Source organism: Rattus norvegicus, chromosome 6, assembly GCF_036323735.1.
Source record: "Rattus norvegicus strain BN/NHsdMcwi chromosome 6, GRCr8, whole genome shotgun sequence".
Classification (NCBI taxonomy): domain Eukaryota; kingdom Metazoa; phylum Chordata; class Mammalia; order Rodentia; family Muridae; genus Rattus; species Rattus norvegicus.
Window position 1 is genome coordinate 17747673 of NC_086024.1, and position 24157 is coordinate 17771829.

Sequence of the window (24157 nt, forward strand, 5' to 3'; positions counted from 1 at the left end):
CTCATCTGAAATGCTAGAATAATTGGTGTTTTTCTTTATTCCAGTTGTGTTAGGTAGTATAATTCCACGTGGAAAGAAATTGTAAAGATAAAAACTGGAAGGAAGTTAAAGCTTTATTCTGCCTCTAGCATTCAGCTGGAATCTATGTAGTGTGGCTCAATACCACTGTCTATGGCTAATTGAGGGCATCTAGAAAGACAGATTCTCAATGGTTCAGTGGCTTCATGGTTCAGATAATCATTTAAATAGAATTCCATTCAAATGCTCTTCTGTAAAAATTTCCTAGAAGACCATTGGAAGATTTACTCTAGCAGTATTATGTAAGTGTTGGTCCTTTCACAGAGAAGTCAGCACTTGACCCTCTCGTGACAAACTCTTGAATTATCAAATAACTTAGGAAAAATAGACTTGACTTTTCAAAGAGAATGACAGGGCATTTCTTCTTACTGATGGCTTTGTTCACATAAATGCAAACAATAATGGTGCCCAGTGCAGCTTTCTTCTTCAGACACAGCACATACCGTACGTGCAGAATTACTCATTAACTAACCATAAAGGAAAGTGAATACATTTAGGAGGGTTTTTAAACAAAATTATTTTTTTCTTGTAAAATAATATCTTTATAGTCATGATTTTTATATTGTAGGGAATTAGTTTACTAACCATTCAAAAGCTTTGAATGTCCTAAAGTCCAACACCTACAGAGCAGGGCAAGCTTCTTTGTTTGCACCCACTTCCTGCATTAACAGTGGGAAGGCCATGTAATGCTTTTCTGATTGTGATTTAGCTTACGTCAGTGAGTAACTACCGAATTTCACCATATGTCAGGCCCAGTGGTCACACAGAAAGAAGTGGTATGTGGTACCTGTGGTCAAGATTTTCATGCCCACACAGATCCAGAACCAGGTAACACTGCCACATTGCTAGAATTTACAAGTATCAATAAAACCATGATGAAAATTAATTTGATTTGAATCTTCTTTTGTACAATATCAGGATTTAGTCTGTCTGTCTATGTATGTATGTATGTATGTATGTATGTATGTATGTATGTATGTACGTATGTATGTATGTATGTATCTTATCAAATCATCTATCTAGCTATATCTGTCCATGTGTCTGTCTGTCTGTCTGTCTGTCTGTCTGTCTGTCTATCTATCTATCTATCTGTCTGTCTGTCTGTCTTTCTATCATTCACTCTTTTAGTTGGATATAAGTTATATAGCAATGTAAAGAGTGACCACTTGATAAAAGTAAAATAAATTAAGCAGTCAGATGTTTCTCATAAGTATAATCTCAGCCTTTCCCACAAGTGCAATTTTAAATGCTTGCCATTTCACAGCCTATATGAGTTGATAATTGACAGTGTTTCTTTGGAGCCTCACAACAATTCTGGGAGGGAGAGTCTATTAGGGAGAAATTTTAGCTTTGAACAGCAGAACTCTGCACTGAATAACTCAAACAATAGATTCTCAGACAGCTGAGAATTAGAGCCAAGATTGTATCTAAATGAAGATTCTGCCTCAGTACATTACCTGAATGAAATGAAGTATCGGGTCTGTCACCATATAACCATCAACACCAATTAAACTTTTGTTTCATGAATTCAAGCATGCCACAAAATTCTTGGTCTGTTTCATAATAAGTGGGCGCATATGACTGTAGAAGCAGTTAGGATGCTTTCGTCTAGACAGTCATTCTGCCATTCCTCTCATCTATTTGATGCATCTACCTAACTGCTGTGAGTTCTGCAGTCCCTAAAGCTTTCCCTGGGAAAATGGGGCTTATGAATGGATATTGAGGAATGGATTTGACATTTTGGGAGCTACTAAGCTTTATACAGATGGTTCTTTGTGGGGAATGGCTATGGACATGTAATGACAGTAAGGAGCAGGTCCTGACAGCTGACAGGCAAGAGGAGTAGCAAAGAAGGTTAAAGTACATGGGAAGAAAATTTTATTTAGCTCCCTTTAGAGTGGATATCTGTACTACCCTAAGACAGGTCTGATGATGCACTAAATAATCAAATAAAAATGATTTTTTCTTGACCACTGCCATATCCTTAGACCAGAAGTTGTGTTTGGAGGTTGATTAATTTAACAGAAAGTGCAAAATAATTCAGGACTATCAGGATCATATTCTTGCTGTTTACAGTGTCAATGATTTCATTTTTCCAAAGAATTTTCTTATGACTCATCTGCATTTGTTCATTATCTTATGGTTTCTACCTAGTTTTATATACTACACAGCAACTAAAATAGTTCTTAAAATGAATAGAATGGTGTCTTCTGCAAGTGGAAACCTCACAGGTCCTCTTTTGTTTGTTTCCCTCCCTTTCTATTCAGCCAGAGGAGATGAACATGACCTTGTTCCTTTCTTCCTTTTGAATCCCTTTTCCAGAGAACTCCTATCCCCTTTCCTTTGAAAGCTTTTACCAAACCTGTTTTGGGGACAAAGATGAAGAAAAACAAGAATAAACACATTAGTAGAAGACTTGTCTAAACTTAGAATTTTCATTGAAATTGCTTTAAGTATTCTCCTCTCAATGATTATTGTTTCAAAGAGTGGTATCAATGAATTACTTTGATTCTTCTGAATGTTATAAGAATATATGTCAACACAAAAAAAATCACATGAATTTATGAAAACAAACTTGGGGATTAAACTGATGCTCTGAAATAAAACAAACTATTAAGAACACAAGAAAAATACAACTAAGTGTGGTTTTGATGAACGTATTTTGAGGAACATGAAACATGAAGAAGCATTTTGCCATTTGTATGCATTGGGATCATATAATTATGAAATTTTCATTAATGTACCCTAATTTATGAAGTGGAGAGTTATTGAATAACTAATATAAAGGCTATTTTCTATATTTTTCTATCTTTGGCAGTCCTCTTTTATCATTATTTTAATTCATTTGATAGATTGTTGGTCACAGGTTTTGATTCCTTAATGGAAATATTGTTCACTTGCAGAAATAAGGCCACCTAATGGCTTATGTTTTGACAATTTCTAGATATTTGTTCTGTAAGACTAGAATAGGATGATTGTATACTTCTTTGTGGTCTTCTGTAAGGATCTGGCTACATAAATGATGCTCAATAAATAATCTAAGGTACATTCAGTGGCAATATGTAAGCAACAGGTGTAGCATATTTTCACTTGAGCAAAACAGAGGGAAGCAAATATATCTTTAATCATGTTTTTTTAATGAGCAAAAATTCTTTGAAAAGCTGTATAGACACAACAAAAGTTCATAATTTGAAGTGTAAAGAGGTGAGAGAATATATAGAATAGCGTAGGAGGGAAAATCATATTCTTCGACATTTGAATTTTAGAATTCTACATTTTTACTTAAAATTATACCCTGCATTTGTTGAAATGTGTGATTGCTCTTGTAATATCGTGTTCTATGCAACATACCTATAACTCCTTTTCACTCTGTGTTCATGCTCTTTTATTCAAACCTTTCTAAATAACCAAATTGCAATGTCTGGGAAACAATAAATAAATGTTTTACTGTAATTATCTTTTGGTTAGCATTACCCTTCGAAGCTATACATTTTCTGTGGATATTCATTGTCCAATAATGTAGTTGACAAATAAGATCATGTTTTCAGAAGCTTAGTCATTAAGTGTCCACAGAGGAAAAGAAAAAATATTGAACAGATTCAGAATCTAAGAAAGGGGAACAACAAAATACAGGAGTCACAATTGTAGACCTCAATTTTTTTCTACAAATGTTTTGGTAAACTTCCTCAGTTTACCAAAGAGACAGAGAAGGCATGTGTATAAAACCACAGACTTCCAGAGCCCAGATTGACATGTATGATCCACTGGTCTCTTCTATCTCATTGTTAGAAAGACATTAGGAAGCAAGGAAAGAGAATTGCAGATAGCCTTTAACAACTCACAAGGAGAGCTTGATGCTGATTAATAAGACCATGACATATCGAGGCACGTTTAAATAAGGAAATATATTATGGGGTAAATTGAAGGAAGAAAAGACACTTCTGATGCTAGAATTGTTAATCAACAGGACACATTGTTACCTGTGGAAATCTTTTTTGTCTTTTTTTTCTTGGTTATTTTATTTATTTGCATTCCAATTGTTATCTCCCTTCCCAGTTTCCCCTCCACAAGCAACCTATCCTGTCTCCCATCCCCCTTCCTCTCTGAGGGTGCTCCCCCACCCACCCACCCACTCTGTCCTCACCTCCCTAGCATTCCCCTATGCTGGGTCATCTAGCTTCCATAGGACTAAGGGACTCCCCTCCCATTGATGCCAGATAAGGAAATCCTCTGCTACAGATACAGCTGGAGCCATGGGTTCCTCCATGTGTACTATGTGGTTGGTGGTTTAGCTCCTGGGAGCTCTAGGTGGGGGGTCTAATTGGTTGATATTGTTTTTCCTATTGGGAAGCAAAGCACTTCAGCTCCTTCAGACCTTTTCCTAACACCTTCATTGGGTTCTCCATGCTCAGTTCAATGGTTGTCTGCCTGTTTTATGACCAATTATATAGTCAATTTTGGAGAAAGTACCGTGAGGTGCTGAGAAGAATGTATATCCTTCTGCTTTAGGATAGAATGTTCTATAAATATCTGTTAAGTCCATTTGGTTCATGACTTCTCTTAGTCTGTCTACATCTCTGTTTAATTTCTGTTTCCATGACCTGTCCATTGATGGGAGTGGGGTGTTGAAATCTCCTACTATTATTGTGAGAGGTGCAATGTGTGTTTTGAGCTTTAGTAAGGTTTCTTTTTTCTTTTTCTTTTTTTATTAACTTGAGTATTTCTTATATACATTTCAAGTGTTATTCCCTTTCCCGGTTTCCGGGCAAACATCCCCCTAATCCCTCCCCCTCCCCTTCGTTATGGGTGTTCCCCTCCCCATCCTCCCCCCATTGCCACCCTCCCCCCAACAATCTAGTTCACTGGGGGTTCAGTCTTAGCAGGACCCAGGGCTTCCCCTTCCACTGGTGCTCTTACTAGGATATTCATTGCTTCCTATGAGGTCAGAGTCAAGGGTCAGTCCATGTATAGTCTTTAGGTAGAGGCTTAGTCCTTGGAAGCTCTGGTTGCTTGGCATTGTTGTACATATGGGGTCTCGAGCCCCTTCGAGCTCTTTCAGTTCTTTCTCTGATTCCTTCAATGGGGTCCTATTCTCAGTTCAGTAGTTTGCTGCTGGCATTCGCCTGTGTATTTGCTGTATTCTGGGTGTGTCTCTCAGGAGAGATCTACATCCGGTTCCTGTCAGCCTGCCCTTCTTTGCTTCATCCATCTTGTCTAATTGGATGGCTGTATATGTATGGGCCACATGTGGGGCAGGCTCTGAATGGGTGTTCCTTCTGTGTCTGTTTTAATCTTTTCCTCTCTATTCCCTGCAAAGGGTATTCTTGTTCCCCTTTTAAAGAAGGAGTGAAGCATTCACATTTTGATCATCTGTCTTGAGTTTCATTTGTTCTAGGCATCTAGGGTAATTCAAGCATTTGGGCTAATAGCCACTTATCAATGAGTGCATACCATGTGTGTTTTTCTGTGATTGGGTTAGCTCACTCAGGATGATATTTTCCAGTTCCAACATTTGTCTATGAATTTCATAAAGTCATTGTTTTTGATAGCTGAGTATTATTCCATTGTGTAGATGTACCACATTTTCTGTATCCATTCCTCTGTTGAAGGGCATCTGGGTTCTTTCCAGCTTCTGGCTATTATAAATAAGGCTGCTATGAACATAGTGGAGCATGTGTCTTTTTTATATGTTGGGGCATCTTTTGGGTATATGCCCAAGAGAGGTATAGCTGGATCCTCAGGCAGTTCAATGTCCAATTTTCTGAGGAACCTCCAGACTGATTTCCAGAATGGTTTTACCAGTCTGCAATCCCACCAACAATGGAGGAGTGTACCTCTTTCCCCGCATCCTCGCCAGCATTTGCTGTCACCTGAGTTTTTGATCTTAGTCATTCTGACTGGTGTGAGGTGAAATCTCAGGGTTGTTTTGATTTGCATTTCCCTAATGACTAAAGATATTGAACATTTCGTTAGGTGTTTCTCCGCCATTCGGCATTCCTCAGCTGTGAATTCTTTGTTTAGCTCTGAACCCCATTTTTAATAGGGTTATTTGTCTCCCTGCGGTCTAACTTCTTGAGTTCTTTGTATATTTTGGATATAAGGCCTCTATCTGTTGTAGGATTGGTAAAGATCTTTTCCCAATCTGTTGGTTGCCGTTTTGTCCTAACCACAGTGTCCTTTGCCTTACAGAAGCTTTGCAGTTTTATGAGATCCCATTTGTCGATTCTTTATCTTAGAGCATAAGCCATTGGTGTTTTGTTCAGGAAATTTTTTCCAGTGCCCATGTGTTCCAGATGCTTCCCTAGTTTTTCTTCTATTAGTTTGAGTGTATCTGGTTTGATGTGGAGGTCCTTGATCCACTTGGACTTAAGCTTTGTACAGGGTGATAAGCATGGATCAATCTGCATTCTTCTACATGTTGACCTCCAGTTGAACCAGCACCATTTGCTGAAAATGCTATCTTTTTTCAATTTGAGTGTTTTGGCTCCTTTGTCAAAAATCAAGTGCCCATAGGTGCGTGGGTTCATTTCTGGGTCTTCAATTCTGTTCCATTGGTCTATCTGTCTGTCTCTGTACCAATACCATGCAGTTTTTATCACTATTGCTCTGTAATACTGCTTGAGTTCAGGGATAGTGATTCCCCCTGAAGTGCTTTTATTGTTGAGGATAGTTTTAGCTATCCTGGGTTTTTTGTTATTCCAGGTGAATTTGCAAATTGTTCTGTCTAACTCTTTGAAGAAATGGATTGGTATTTTGATGGGGATTGCATTGAATCTGTAGATTGCTTTTGGTAAAATGGCCATTTTTACTATATTAATCCTGCCAATCCATGAGCATGGGAGATCTTTCCATCTTCTGAGGTCTTCTTCAATTTCTTTCTTCAGAGTCTTGAAGTTCTTATTATACAGATCTTTTACTTGCTTGGTTAAAGTCACACCGAGGTACTTTATATCATTTGGGTCTATTATGAAGGGTGTCGTTTCCCTAATTTCTTTCTCGGCTTGTTTCTCTTTTGTGGAAAGGAAGGCTACTGATTTATTTGAGTTAATTTTATTCACAGCCACTTTGCTGAAGTTGTTTATCAGGTTTAGTAGTTCTGTGGTGGAACTTTTGGGATCACTTAAATATACTATCATATCATCTGCAAATAGTGATATTTTGACTTCTTCTTTTCCGATCTGTATCCCCTTGACCTCCTTTTGTTGTCTGATTGCTCTGGCTAGAACTTCAAGAACTATATTGAATAAGTAGGGAGAGAGAGCACAGCCTTGTCCAGTCCCTGATTTTAGTGGGATTGCTTCAAGTTTCTCTCTATTTAGTTTAATGTTAGCAACTGGTTTGCTGTATATGGCTTTTACTATGTTTAGGTATGGGCCTTGAATTCCTATTCTTTCCAGGACTTTTATCATGAAGGGGTGTTGAATTTTTTCAAATGCTTTCTCAGCATCTAATGAAATGATCATGTCGTTTTGTTCTTTCAGTTTGTTTATATAATGGATCACGTTGATGGTTTTCCGTATAATTAAACCATCCCTGCATACCTGGGATGAAGCCTACTTGATCATGGTGGATGATTGTTTTGATGTGCTTTTGGATTCAGTTTGCCAGAATTTTACTGAGTATTTTTGCGTTGATATTCATACGGGAAATTGGTCTGAAGTTGTCTTTCTTTGTTGGGTCTTTGTGTGGTTTAGGTTTAAGAGTAATTGTGGCTTCGTAGAAGGTATTCGGTAGTGCTCCATCTGTTTCAATTTTGTGGAATAGTTTGGATAATATTGGTATGAGTTCTTCTATGAAGGTCTGATAGAATTCTGCACTAAACCCGTCTGGACATGGGCTCTTTTTGGTTGGGAGACCTTTAATGACTGCTTCTATTTCCTTAGGAGTTATGGGGTTGTTTAACTGGTTTATCTGTTCCTGATTTAGCTTCGGTACCTGGTATCTGTCTAGGAAATAGTCCTTTTCCTGTAGATTTTCAAGTTTTGTTGAATATAGGCTTTTACAGTAAGATCTGATGATTTTTTGAATTTCCTCTGAATCTGTAGTTATGTCTCCCTTTTCATTTCTGATTTTGTTAATTTGGACACACTCTCTGGGTCCTCTCATTAGTCTGGCTAAAGGTTTATCTATCCTGTTGATTTTCTCAAAGAACCAACTTTTGGTTCTGTTGATTCTTTCTATGGTCCTTTTTGTTTCTACTTGGTTGATTTCAGCTCTGAGTTTGATTATTTCCTGCCTTCTACTCCTCCTGGGTGTATTTGCTTCTTTTTGTTCTAGAGCTTTTAGGTGTGCTGTCAAGCTGCTGACATATGCTCTTTCCTGTTTCTTTCTGCAGGCACTCAGCGCTATGAGTTTTCCTCTTAGCACAGCTTTCATTGTGTCCCCTAAGTTTGGGTATGTTGTACCTTCGTTTTCATTAAATTCAAAAAGTCTTTAATTTCTTTTTTATTTCTTCCTTGACCAGGTTATCATTGAGTAGAGCATTGTTCAATTTCCACGTATATGTGGGCATTCTTCCCTTATTGTTATTGAAGGCTAGTTTTAGGCCGTGGTGGTCCGATAGCATGCATGGGGTTATTTCTATCTTTCTGTACCTGTTGAGGCCCGTTTTTTGACCAAGTATATGGTCAATTTTGGAGAAAGTACCATGAGGAGCTGAGAAGAAGGTATATCCTTTTGCTTTAGGATAGAATGTTCTATAAATATCTGTTAAGTCCATTTGGCTCATGACTTCTCTTAGACTGTCATTTCCGTTGTCCATGGGCAGCTATAGTTGTAAGTATTAACTGGAGAGTTAGAAGATTCTCATAAACAGTGTGCTGAAGTTGGACCCCATTGCACCATCTAACCCAGTGTAAGTTGTTGTTTAGTTCATGGTGTATGTCCTCATGCTCAGCCACATCATACTAGTTTCAGTTATCAAGACTACTAAGTATTATGTTGAGTACATGGTATCCTAATATTTGTACTCAAATAACTTCATTTTTGTTTCATAAGAGCTTTAAATCAGAGTGGAAACGATCCCAGACATTTTATCAGACAGTGGCTGTGATTGTTCTAATTTATAAGCATTTAACATCTTATTATATTTAATGAGATGAATTTTATCATAAGTATGCTGTGTAGGGAAAAATACAGTATATGTAAGGTTCAGTAATATCAATGGTTTCAGACATTCACTGGAGGTCTTGGAACATATAGCTGGATGAGAAATGAAAGCGTACTGTGTATCCTTCATCCAATCAACAGTTGGCCAAACTTCCTTTCTTTATTCTGTATGTCCTACCTTCTTTGCTCCCTTTCTCTTTACCTCTTTTCTGTGTCCCTTCTTTCCACCCTGCCCAACTCTGTTGCAACCTTAAGGATAAATACATTCTCATACTTCACCACAATGGTACCCCTTAAACTATAGTGTTAATTTAATAACATTATCTATACATAACTTGCATATAAATATTAAAAAATTTGAAACTAAAGTTTTTGCCTTACATTTAGTTATGGCACTCTAGGTTTTTTTTCTTTATTAATTTGAGTATTTTTTTATTTATATTTCGATTATTATTCCCTTTCCCGGTTTCTGGGCCAACATCCCCCTAACCGCTCCACCTCCCCTTCTATATGGGTGTTCCCCTCCCCATCCTCCCCCCATTACTGCCCTCCCCCAACAATTAGGTTTTTTTTAATGTAGAACATTTTCTTGACTTTAATTTAATTTGATTTTAATGGCTGATTTTTTTTGAAGAACACAGACATACACTGTCATATAAAATTTTGTAATCCATTTTGTAAATCCATTTTGAAAACTTTAAGTTATTTGTTTATGATTAGGATCAAGCTGTGTCCTTAAAATACCCCAGAGTTGATGGTGGCATTACTTTCTGCATGACAGTGAGATGAATGACAGTCACACTGTTGCTCAGTAGTGATGTCAAGGTGAACATTTGATCAAGGTTGTGAATATGAAATTATTCTACTACAAAGTGTAGCGTTCTGTTTGCACTTAAAATGGACCTTGTAGGATGACATGAGAGACTGCGAATATCATGTTACCTCTGAACCTTCCACTAGGTAGTCTCAGCTCCCAATGAGGACTTCTGTCTGGGTCATTTGTTCTTCTGGTGTGGAGATGGCGTTTATCTGACTTTCACCTGCATTTGTTAACAAGCATTTTGCTGAATTTACGTCTTTAGTATAGTTGATGTTAAGAATAAGAACCAGTCCCTTTCCCTCAGTAGAAATTAATGGCCGGTAGTGGCCTTGTTGATATTGCTCACTTGATCAGCTCATGGTAACGTGGAAGCCAAGGCTGTGATGCTGAGTCCGTACTGGGTCGGTTTCCCTGGGTCTTTTTCAAGTTCATGATTATAATTTTCTTCTTTCTCTTAGGACTGTGTGGTTATCTCGGAATCAGGGCTTATAACTGGGCTAGACTTGTACAAGTGTTTCTAATTCAAGCCACAAATTCTATGAATGTCAAAGATGATAATAATTTTTCAACTTATTGTTTAGGACATTAAAAAATAAAATTTAAAGATTTTTTTGACCTTTTTGTTTCTGACTAACATTGAGGACCAATTTTTTTAAATAAACCTTCTAGTAAATTCAATTAAGTGAGGGACATATTTTTATTACTAAAATAAGATGCATCCTGAAAAAAGTTGTTAAATTAGGATATACAGCAGGTTAAAAACAACAGTGGAGGGGCTCTGGTGCAATGCTACAAAGCCTTAAAAGTTCAAAAGATGCTTCTGCTTTTAGTTGGAGCAGCAATCACCATATTTTTGAGATGCTGAGACACTTCAATGCATGCGCACGGTGTATAATAAGCAGATGATGGCCATTGGCATAGTTATCAACTTAATTATTTGTCACTTTTGTGTTACTACCATTCAAACCATCTTGCCAAGATTTTATGAAATACACAATTAATTGTTAACTATATTTATCATTCAGTAATACAAGACATTAACTCTGCCTGTAAATATATGGCAAAGCCCTAAGCCTTTGCCAAGGCCCACTACCTTCCCCTCTACAATATATATTTTATCGTTTAATCGTATAAACAAAAATGGTTTATTTATCATTTGGTGTGGGCTGATATAAACTAAAACAGAATGCTTTCAAGCAAAGAAAAATAGTGGCAGGAATAAGAAATCATAGTCTCAAATGGTCCCAACACTTGGGAGGCAGAAGAAGATCTCTGTGAGTTTGAAGCTAGCCTGATCTACATAGTGAGTTCTAGGATAACCAGATCAACATAGTGAAACCCTGGAATGGGGGCAGGGGGAGGAAAGGAGAAGAAAAAGAGGGAGGAGGAGGAGGAAGAGGAGGAAGAGAAGGAAGAGGAGGAAGAGGAAGAGGAGGAGAAGGAGGCAGCAGAGGAGGAGGAAGAGGAGGAAAAAGAAACTGGATAATTCAAACACTTATGCAGATAAAATAATGACAACACTATCTTATGCACTGACTTAATAGATCTGTTCTGAATCATTAGGCTTCAGCAGTAGAAAAATGAAGGCTTAAGGAGGCAGATGATCTATGCTCACATACTTTCGGGGCCTTTCATTATGGAAGAATAGTTTAAAATTCAACTTTATTAACCCCAGCAAGAAGGCAACATGCTGAGAATAGTCACTAGAAGAATAACAAGACAGTATATAAATTCCATAGGACTGTTTGTGGAAAGTATGTTCAAAGAAGAAGAGAAAATGTGAATCTTAAATATGTATTTGACAAAACAGCCTTGAAACACTCATGACCCAAAAATATGATACCTTCATAAGGAAAGATTCTAACATGTTTTTTCTCATTTAATAGGAAAAATAGGCAAATGACAAAAAAGTGTTTTTACAAAATTAGGGATTATAAGTAAAAACTTGATTTAATGGGCATATATACAATTTTATATTTAATATTAAATGATATACTCTTATTAAGCTTTAATCAGATAGCTATAAAACATGTCTCATGCAAGGTGCAAATAAGCATCAAATTTAAGGTTTTTTTTGTAACCCAAACCTCTGACCATAGTGTAATTATAGAAGCAGAATGACTAAAGGATATACCTTAGTTGTAGAACATTTGCCAAGCATGTGCAAAAGTCTGGATTGAATAAAAATCTAATAAGCCAGCCAACCACCCAGACAGACACTAAGGGATACGTCAAAGTTCTCTTATTATTATCATAATGCTACCATGTCAAGTAGAAATCATTATGAGTGTTAAAGGTACTGCAGTGTTACTGGGGATGTATGGTAAGTCTAGCCGCAATAAAAACCAGACCAGACATTTGCTACGAGATAATGTCTTCCATATAGGAAGGGGAACTTCACTCATAAAATACTGTTTAAAATTTTGTTCAAAAACGTTTTGAAATTAAAATATAATCTTTTCTCCCTTCCCTTTTCTCTTTCTAACCCTTCTTGTATACCTCTATTTTGATCTCAAGCTCATGACATGTATTCTTTAATTATTGTTATATGTATGTATATTCCAAAAACTATAAACATAACCAACTCAGTCTGTTTAATGTTACTCGTATGTATATTACTTCAGGACTAATTGATTATTCACAAGATCCTAACATTATGGCAGTCTGAACAGAACGTGAATGATTAAGATACCAGTTGATGTGCCAAGATGGAGAGAAACCCTCACAAGTCCCACCCCTGGATGGAATGGTAGACAGTTATCAACTCCTGAGATGACAGAATCAGTGCTCCCCAAGAATGAGCCTCTAATCAGTTACCTCATACCAAGTGATCAAGGTCCAAAAGCATAGCATACAAGCAACATAAACAGACTCAACAAATTATATATATATATATATATATATATATATATATATATATATATATATATGCATGTACACATGTCACAATAAGAAGAGAAAAATATAATGAACACAACAAACCTCAAAATAGATTCTTATATATCATTCTTGAGCATTTACATAAAGAAATCTAATTCAACTTGATATAGAAACACTTGCTCATTAATATTTATTGTAGCACTATTTCCAATAGCCAAGGTTTACAATAAATAGAATAACTAATAAAAGAAAAGAAAAAAGAAAGAAAAGAAAATATCTTATGTGTACATAGTTGAATTATTTGAATCCCCCCAATAGAATCATGTTATTTGCAAAAAGTGGGTGCAACTGGAGACAATATTAAGTGAATTAAGAGTTTTAGAAGTATAAAAACCATGTATTTCTATATTTTAGTTACCTACCTTTATGTAGAAATGTAAAATCATATATATACATATATATGACATAGAAGGTAGAGAGCAGAAAGGCAGGAGAGGATATGAGAATATGTGCAACATATATATATATTTAATTAAATATATTTAAATGAAAATATTCTTATCTAACACAGTATTGTGTACAATGAAATGAATATACATAATAAATATTTTAGAAATAAAAGTAAATGAATAAAATCCTGAAAGATGATTAAATGCGGCAGATAAAACTTATGGAGATAAATCAACACAAACAAAAAGTACATGGATAAATTGCTAAGTCCATTATTGGAGTGGAATACTTTAAAACAGGTCTCCCAGTTACTGACAGACAGGGGAGCTGCTTCCATAAATTCTCAACAGTATGGCTGCCTAACTCAGAAGACCTGCACAATGACAGCACCAGGTGACATGTCAAGCCAAACAGGAGAAATTTCACATGGCTCTACCCCTAGAGGAAGAGTTCCAGGCTATCTCTGGGATAATCAGTTTTCTCTCAGTGTGTGTGTGTGTGTGTGTGTGTGTGTGTGTGTGTTGGGGAAGACACTGGACCAGTTGGAGTTGTGAGAAGAAAAGGCAGAAAATATATAAATACAAGATTAATGATTAAAATTCTGAAAAATATACTAAAACTCAGAAGTAATAACGAGAGGAAAGCAGACTGATCTCAACAAGTTTGCGGACAAAGGGCCAATGTCCAAAGGCTTTATGAAGCATGGTACTGTGGTGGGAGTGGAGAGTGGCTATGTTGTAGGGATCATAAGGAACAGTCCATCTACTCAGTGATTTATAAACACATAATATTTACCCATTGCTCATAATAGGAAATGGAGCTTCACTAGTCAAAGTGTGATTACTGTAGAGGGTATAAAACAGATAAGATTGACAGATAGCAAATAAAGTTCTATCCATTTCTTTGCAAATAGGAGATAGTGAATTTTCTCTCAAAGGAACATTTTAATCACACAGTAATGAGTACAAGTTACATTAAAATTAAAACAACATTAGCTTTTATTATTTTGGTATTGCACTACATCGATGTTTTCAATTACAATCCCTATACCTATTGTTTTCAAATCATGTTCTTATTGATTGCTAACCCCCAAGTCAGGGGGAAATATTAAAACAACTCACCTTGTAGTAGAGGCAAGTAAGCAGTGTGCAAACCCAGGCAACTAGAGTGTATGCAATGTTACTTTGGCTGCACTGACTGCCCTCTCGTTTACTGGGCAAATAAGTTATATCTATTTTAAGATTGATGTCCTTTGGAGAGTTAATAAACCTAACAGAAGCATTTGTATTATATCAGAATGCAGCATCAGAGATGTAAAGATAAATATTGTGGACATCTGAAAATATCGTTGGCTTCAAACTTCTTCTGGCCTTCCCTGTTACCACAGGAGATATTTTATTATTTATTTGTTTAAATGATTATCTGTATTGAGGCATAACGTCCTCTGCTCTAACACCAACCACTTCTATTCATGGAAACTTCTATACTCTTTTTTGATTTTGAAAACACATCTTAGATTGGTGTAACTAGTTGTCACTTGAACCATGCTTCAGAGACCCAAACTCAATCAGCTTCTCTATGCATTGATTCTTGTTGAAGTTTGGTCTGTTGTTTGTATTGTAATGCTATATGATGACCATTCCCCAAGATCTGGTTGCACCCAGAGATGAGGAAATTCTCACTTACTCTCAGTGATGCTATGTAATCTTCCTCCTTAGTTTAAAAATATGTTTGGAATAAAAATGCTTACAGTCTATAGCTGGGAAGAATAGAGGTGGGCAGGGCTTTTGTTTTCTAGCTTGGTTTTTCTGAGGCAGGACCATGAGGGAGAGAAAGGAGAGAAGGAAGATGGGAGGAAGACACTATGGAGTAAGTGATCATGAGAACTACCATGAGGGCTGGTCAGTTAGAGTAAGAATGGCCCAGGCAGAACTTAACAAGTTATATGTTGGGGCTACCTGCAGGGAAGTAGACAAAATAGCATAGTGGGTTGATATCTGCTCAGCTTTAATGCTGTTAAGACTTATGATAAAGTTTTCTGTTACTTACTTGGGAGCTCAATGGTCTAAGATCGGGTAGAAACCCACAATTAATTTTTACAACAGATTCCTTCTCATTTTTACTGCCCTCCACCTTTCTCTTGTTCCCTGCTTCCAGTGATGACTCTTCCAATCTGTTCTCTTATTAGACTGAAGTTTTAGTTTCTAGGAATGAATGAGAACATGCGGTATTTATTTTCTACCGTTTGGCTTATTTTATATAACAATGATTTCCAATTCTTTCAATTTCCCTATAAATGACATGTATCATAGATAAATGTTATTTTATTACACACACACACATACACATACACACACAGACACACACATACACACACACACAGACACAAACACCTTTCTTATGCTGTCATTTGCTGATGAAACCTTGATTGATTCAATGTCTTGCTATTATGAATAGTCTGCTCAATACATATGGAATTACAGGTAACTCTTTATAATGAATTATTTTTCTTGAATATATAATTAGTAATGCCATTACTTACTGTTAAGAGGAATTTGAATGTTTACATAATGCGTTTGTTAATTTACATTTCTACAATGTATATTTTTACATTGTTTGCATCCTTGTATGAACATCACTTTGTCTTTTTGACAATAACCATTCTGAAGGGGATAAAATAAAATCAGCCTCTTGTGACTTTATCTGCATTTTTCTGATGACCGATGATGTTGAGTATTTCCATACATACATGTTGGACACATGTCTTCTTTTGAAAAAGTCTATTCATGTCTTTTTAAAACATTTTATTTAATTTTTGTTTTTTACAGTCCAGATTTTATCCCCCTCTTGGTCCACCCTCTGACTGTTCCAAATCCATACCTCCTTCCCCCATCTCCACGAGGATGTGCCCCCCTGCCACTTAACCTATTTTGAAATAGTATCTTTTCTGGTATTTCAGGATTCCTTCTGTTTTGGATAACAATCCCTTGTTGGATGACCAATTTGTAAGAAATTTCTCCCCCTTTTCTATTTGTGGGAGCATTTCAGTACTACAAAAAGAATGACAATAGTTGAGACAGTTATCAGTATCAAGAGGCAGCCTTCCTTTGAAGAGATCATAAAGGTAGGCTAGTTCTCATTAGGTACATGTACTAAGTTAAAATGTCTCCTCTTAAGAACATAAAACAAAACTTTACATATACATCATATACATTTTGCTTAATGAAGTCCAATTTAAATTAATAATAAATTCAACAACATTTGAAACTGATGAGTTAAAACAAAATGTGTAATGTTTATCCTGGGTTTCGTATGGATAATTTTTAAAAAATAGAATCTAGTGTGGATTGTGGGAAAATTAAAATTCTAAAGAACAAGAATCTAATAAATGATCATGTGGCTATGACAAGGTGGCATTTGCTCTGTGTGTCAGTACACACCAATGAGATAGATTTCCACGTAATATAGCCTCTTAATAAAGAATGCTTACTCAGGCATAGAAGAAAAGGATTTATTCTGCATGTTACCCTTGCAACCATTTTGTATAAGCGTCACACAAATTCATCAACAGATTCAAAGTGAAAACGTATCCAAATTCACAGACTCTTCTGTGGTAGATCTAGGTTGGTGTGAACTGTTTGAGGCCAGAAAATGTGTTCTAAGTCCCTTCAGATACTGTCTGTTTAAGGACCATGGTAATCCTGTTAGGCCCTAAGGTAAATGTTCAAGGTCAGACTGAGTGATGTGTCTGAGCATCTGAGCTGTGTTTGCATCTGAGCCTGTGGGGACACTGTCAGTCTCCAAGTCTACACTGCATCTTGATGAGGTGCATTTTAGTTAGCCTCTTGTTCATACAGAGTGGCACAAAACATTATATAATCACTTTCCCCATGAAATGCTCTCCAGTTTTCTTTAAGTGTATGGTAATGCATGTAGCATTTGGGTAAACAATGGCAACTTAAACACACAGATTATTGAAGTGTACTTCTTGTACTTGAGACATAGTAAAAATAAAAGATGGAACAAGTCAATTTAGAATTATGAACAAAGCCCGATTATGGTAGAATAGGGACCTCTGATTAATTTTTCCCAGCACTGAGAAAGCTTGCAGATGTTTCCACAGATGGAGTGACTTTGAAGACTTTTGAAAGAAAGTTCTCCAAGCTGTCAGGAATGCTAAGGTGTTACTAAAACCAGAGAAAACAACTGTCAGTTTGCCTGGAAGCATAAGATAAGCTTGGCACTTTGTAGATTGGCTAGACTGTGCAGTGACGGGTAGCTAAGATGCCATGCCTTATAGAGAGGAGGGAGAGGAATGAGAAGAATGTAGAAATAAGGCCTTGGAGTGACAGAGGGTCTCTCTGCCCAGGCCAAGGTAGAAACTATACCTTTGAGGCTATCAGACTGTGGTGAGACATTAAGCAGAAGAGTGATCTGCTCATTTCTGAATTTGGGAAAGTGACCTGGTAGAGGATTAAGTGATTTTCTTTGTCTAATGCGGTACATTAAAATAGATTTCATCATCATACTATTATCTTCCAGTGTTACCCTTGGCAGGCTTGTGGGGTGTGAGCTAATGCTATCTGCAGGCATGGGGTTTTATGTAGAAAACATAAAAAAGAAATTTCAGATTTCGGGGAGGAAAAAGAGGTAAAGTTTACACCAACTTCCTGAATAGTTAGACAGGGAAATAAAGTATTATAGTTGAAACAAGACATATTGCTTCACTTTCCACTGAAATGCAAGATTTTAATGCTTAATATTTGTTAATGTATTAACAAAATTAAACTTTGACATCTCTTAGGTTGTGAAAAAGTCCTAAATTGTGGTTCAAGTCTTTGTCAAAGTTATTTTATATAGTTTAGGTCCAAATGAAGATCCTACCCCTTTTGACAACCTAGTTGTTTAAAAGTAGATTTTAATGAGATTATAATGATTTATTCCAGTCCCAGGTTTGCAGTAGTATATAGTTCTGAAAGGAATGCAGGTTAGAATGATTTAGAATACCATCAAGTTAATTTCAGGAAGAAATAACAACAATCAGTCCCCAAAACTCTACATAATGGTTCAGCAGCTCTGTGACCATGGGCATCAGACCAGCATGATATCTGTGGCATCTCCTTCAACCAGGAAATTGGGTCGTGTACAGTGGATACTCAGTATAAATTAATTAGGGGAGAAAGACCAATTCTGGGATGTTGGGGGTTTGGGTGGATTTTAGAAAAAATGTATTGCTCCCAGATATTTCTTTTTTTTTTAACTTAAGTATTTCTTATATACATTTCAAGTGTTATTCCCTTTCCCGGTTTCCGGGCAAACATCCCCCTCCCCCCTCCCCTTCCTTATGGGTGTTCCCCTCCCAACCCTCCGCCCATTGCTGCCCTCCCCCCATAGTCTAGTTCACTGGGGGTTCAGTCTTAGCAGGACCCAGGGCTTCCCCTTCCACTGGTGCTCTTACTAGGATATTCATTGCTACCTATGGGGTCAGAGTCCAGGGTCAGTCCATGTATAGTCTTTAGGTAGTGGCTTAGTCCCTGGAAGCTCTGGTTGCTTGACATTGTTGTACTTTTGGGGTCTCGAGGCCTTCAAGCTCTTCCAGTTCTTTCTCTGATTCCTTCAACAGGGGACCTATTCTCAGTTCAGTGGTTTGCTGCTGGCATTCGCCTCTGTATTTGCTGTATTCTTGCTGTGTCTCTCAGGAGCGATCTACATCCGGCTCCTGTCGGTCTGCACTTCTTTGCTTCATCCATCTTGTCTAATTGGGTGGCTGTATATGTATGGGCCACATGTGGGGCAGGCTCTGAATGGGTGTTCCTTCAGTCTCTGTTTTAATGTTTGCCTCTCCCTTCCCTGCCAAGGGTATTCTTTTTCCTCATTTAAAGAAGGAGTGAAGCATTCACATTTTGATCATCCGTCTTGAGTTTCGTTTGTTCTAGGCATCTAGGGTAATTCAAGCATTTGGGCTAATAGCCACTTATCAATGAGTGCATACCATGTATGTCTTTCTGTGATTGGGTTAGCTCACTCAGGATGATATTTTCCAGTTCCAACCATTTGCCTACGAATTTCATAAACTCGTTGTTTTTGATAGCTGAGTAATATTCCATTGTGTAGATGTACCACATTTTCTGTATCCATTCCTCTGTTGAAGGGCATCTGGGTTCTTTCCAGTTTCTGGCTATTATAAATAAGGCTGCGATGAACATAGTGGAGCACGTGTCTCTTTTATATGTTGAGGCATCTTTTGGGTATATGCCCAAGAGAGGTATAGCTGGATCCTCAGGCAGTTCAATGTCCAATTTTCTGAGGAACCTCCAGACTGATTTCCAGAATGGTTGTACCAGTCTGCAATCCCACCAACAATGGAGGAGTGTTCCTCTTTCTCCACATCCTCGCCAGCATCTGCTGTCACCTGAGTTTTTGATCTTAGCCATTCTCACTGGTGTGAGGTGAAATCTCAGGGTTGTTTTGATTTGCATTTCCCTTATGACTAAAGATGTTGAACATTTCTTTAGGTGTTTCTCAGCCATTCGGCATTCCTCAGCTGTGAATTCTTTGTTTAGCTCTGAACCCCATTTTTTAATAGGGTTATTTGTTTCCCTGCGGTCTAACTTCTTGAGTTCTTTGTATATTTTGGATATAAGGCCTCTATCTGTTGTAGGATTGGTAAAGATCTTTTCCCAATCTGTTGGTTGCCGTATTGTCCTAACCACAGTGTCCTTTGCCTTACAGAAGCTTTGCAGTTTTATGAGATCCCATTTGTCGATTCTTGATCTTAGAGCATAAGCCATTGGTGTTTTGTTCAGGAAATTTTTTCCAGTGCCCATGTGTTCCAGATGCTTCCCTAGTTTTTCTTCTATTAGTTTGAGTGTGTCTGGTTTGATGTGGAGGTCCTTGATCCACTTGGACTTAAGCTTTGTACAGGGTGATAAGCATGGATTGATCTGCATTCTTCTACATGTTGACCTCCAGTTGAACCAGCACCATTTGCTGAAAATGCTATCTTTTTTCCATTGGATGGTTTTGGCTCCTTTGTCAAAAATCAAGTGACCATAGGTGTGTGGGTTCATTTCTGGGTCTTCAATTCTATTCCATTGGTCTATCTGTCTGTCTCTGTACCAATACCATGCAGTTTTTATCACTATTGCTCTGTAATACTGCTTGAGTTCAGGGATAGTGATTCCCCCTGAAGTCCTTTTATTGTTGAGGATAGCTTTAGCTATCCTGGGTTTTTTGTTATTCCAGATGAATTTGCAAATTGTTCTGTCTAACTCTTTGAAGAATTGGATTGGTATTTTGATGGGGATTGCATTGAATCTGTCGATTGCTTTTGGTAAAATGGCCATTTTTACTATATTAATCCTGCCAATCCATGAGCATGGGAGATCTTTCCATCTTCTGAGGTCTTCTTCAATTTCTTTCTTCAGTGTCTTGAAGTTCTTATTGTACAGATCTTTTACTTGCTTGGTTAAAGTCACACCGAGGTACTTTATATTATTTGGGTCTATTATGAAGGGTGTCGTTTCCCTAATTTCTTTCTCGGCTTGTTTCTCTTTTGTATAGAGGAAGGCAACTGATTTATTTGAGTTAATTTTATACCCAGCCACTTTGCTGAAGTTGTTTATCAGCTTTTGGGATCACTTAAATATACTATCATGTCATCTGCAAATAGTGGTATTTTGACCTCTTCTTTTCCGATCTGTATCCCCTTGATCTCCTTTTGTTGTCTGATTGCTCTGGCTAGAACTTCAAGAACTATATTGAATAAGTAGGGACAGAGTGGGCAGCCTTGTCTAGTCCCTGATTTTAGTGGGATTGCTTCAAGTTTCTCTCCATTTAGTTTAATGTTAGCAACTGGTTTGCTGTATATGGCTTTTACTATGTTTAGGTATGGGCCTTGAATTCCTATTCTTTCCAGGACTTTTATCATGAAGGGGTGTTGAATTTTGTCAAATGCTTTCTCAGCATCTAATGAAATGATCACGTGGTTCTGTTCTTTCATTTTTTTTATGTAATGGATCACGTTGATGGTTTTCCGTATATTCAACCATCCCTGCATGCCTGGGATGAAGCCTACTTGATCATGGTGGATGATTGTTTTGATGTGCTCTTGGATTCGGTTTGCCAGAATTTTATTGAGTATTTTTGCGTCGATATTCATAAGGGAAATTGGTCTGAAGTTGTCTTTCTTTGTTGGGTCTTTGTGTGTTTTAGGTATAAGAGTAATTGTGGCTTCTTAGAAGAAATTCGGTAGGGCTCCATCTGTTTCAATTTTGTGGAATAGTTTGGATAATATTGGTATGAGGTCTTCTATGAAGGTTTGATTGAATTCTGCACTAAATCCGTCTGGACCTGGGCTCTTTTTGGTTTTGAGACCTTTAATGACTGCTTCTATTTCCTTAGGAGTTATGGGGTTGTTTAACTGGTTTATCTGTTCCTGATTTAACTTCGGTACCTGGTATCTGTCTAGGAAATTGTCCATTTCCTGAGGATGTTCAAGTTTTGTTGAATATAGGTTTTTATAGTAAGATCTGATGATTTTTTGAATTTCCTCTGAATCTGTAGTTATGTCTCCCTTTTCATTTCTGATTGTGTTAATTTGGACGCACTCTCTGTGTCCTCTCGTTAGTCTGGCTAAGGCTTTATCTATCTTGTTGATTTTCTCAAAGAACCAACTTTTGGTTCTGTTGATTATTTCTATGGTCCTTTTTGTTTCTACTTGGTTGATTTCAGCTCTGAGTTTGATTATTTCCTGCCTTCTACTCCTCCTGGGTGTATTTGCTTCTTTTTGTTCTAGAGATTTTAGGTGTGCTGTCAAGCTGCTGACATATGCTCTTTCCAGTTTCTTTCTGCAGTCACTCAGCGCTATGAGTTTTCCTCTTAGCACAGCTTTCATTGTGTCCCATAAGTTTGGGTATGTTGTACCTTCATTTTCATTAAATTCTAAAAAGCTTTTAATTTCTTTCTTTATTTCTTCCTTGACCAGGTTATCATTGAGTAGAGCATTGTTCAATTTCCACATATATGTGGGCATTCTTCCCTTATTGTTATTGAAGACCAGTTTTAGGCCGTGGTGGTCCAATAGCACGCATGGGATTATTTCTATCTTTCTGTACCTGTTGAGGCCCGTTTTTTGACCAATTATATGGTCAATTTTGGAGAAAGTACCATGAGGAGCTGAGAAGAAGGTATATCCTTTTGCTTTAGGATAGAATGTTCTATAAATATCCGTTAAGTCCATTTGGCTCATGACTTCTCTTAATTTGTCGACATCCCTGTTTAATTTCTGTTTCCATGATCTGTCCATTGATGAGAGTGGGGTGTTGAAATCTCCCACTATTATTGTGTGAGGTGCAATGTGTGTTTTGAGCTTTAGTAAGGTTTCTTTTACGTATGTAGGTGCCCTTGTATTTGGGGCATAGATATTTAGGATTGAGAGTTCATCTTGGTGGATTTTTCCTTTGATGAATATGAAGTGTCCTTCCTTATCTTTTTTGATGACTTTTAGTTGGAAATTGATTTTATTTGATATTAGAATGGCTACTCCAGCTTGCTTCTTCTGACCATTTGCTTGGAAAGTTGTTTTCCAGCCTTTCACTCTGAGGTAGTGTCTGTCTTTGTCTCTGAGGTGTGTTTCCTGTAGGCAGCAGAATGCAGGGTCCTCGTTGCGTATCCAGTTTGTTAATCTATGTCTTTTTATTGGGGAGTTGAGGCCATTGATATTGAGAGATATTAAGGAATAGTGATTATTGCTTCCCGTTATATTCATATTTGGATGTGAGGTTATGTTTGTGTGCTTTCATTCTCTTTGTTTTGTTGCCAAGACGATTAGTTTCTTGCTTCTTCTAGGGTATAGCTTGCCTCCTTATGTTGGGCTTTACCATTTATTATCCTTTGTAGTGCTGGATTTGTAGAAAGATATTGTGTAAATTTGGTTTTGTCATGGAATATCTTGGTTTCTCCATCAATGTCAATTGAGAGTTTTGCTGGATACAGTAACCTGGGCTGGCATTTGTGTTCTCTTAGGGTCTGTATGACATCAGTCCAGGATTTTCTGGCCTTCATAGTTTCTGGCGAGAAGTCTGGTGTGATTCTGATAGGTCTGCCTTTATATGTTACTTGACCTTTTTCCCTTACTGCTTTTAATATTCTTTCTTTATTTTGTGCGTTTGATGTTTTGACTATTATGTGACGGGAGGTGTTTCTTTTCTGGTCCAATCTATTTGGAGTTCTGTAGGCTTCTTGTATGCCTATGGGTATCTCTTTTTTTAGGTTAGGGAAGTTTTCTTCTATGATTTTGTTGAAGATATTTACTGGTCCTTTGAGCTGGGAGTCTTCACTCTCTTCTATACCTATTATCCTTAGGTTTGACCTTCTCATTGTGTCCTGGATTTCCTGTATGTTTTGGACCAGTAGCTTTTTCTGCTTTACATTATCTTTGACAGTTGAGTCAATGATTTCTATGGAATCTTCTGCTCCTGAGATTCTCTCTTCCATCTCTTGTATTCTGTTGGTGAAGCTTGTATCTACAGCTCCTTGTCTCTTCTTTTGGTTTTCTATATCCAGGGTTGTTTCCATGTGTTCTTTCTTGATTGTTTCTATTTCCATTTTTAATTCCTTCAACTGTTTGATTGTGTTTTCCTGGAATTCTTTCAGGGATTTTTGTGACTCCTCTCTATGGGCTTCTTCTTGTTTATTTATATTTTCCTGGAATTCTTTCAGGGATTTTTGTGTCTCCTCTCTATGGGCTTTTACTTGTTTATTTATGTTTTCCTGGAATTCTTTCAGGCATTTTTGCGATTCCTCTCTGTAGGCTTCTAC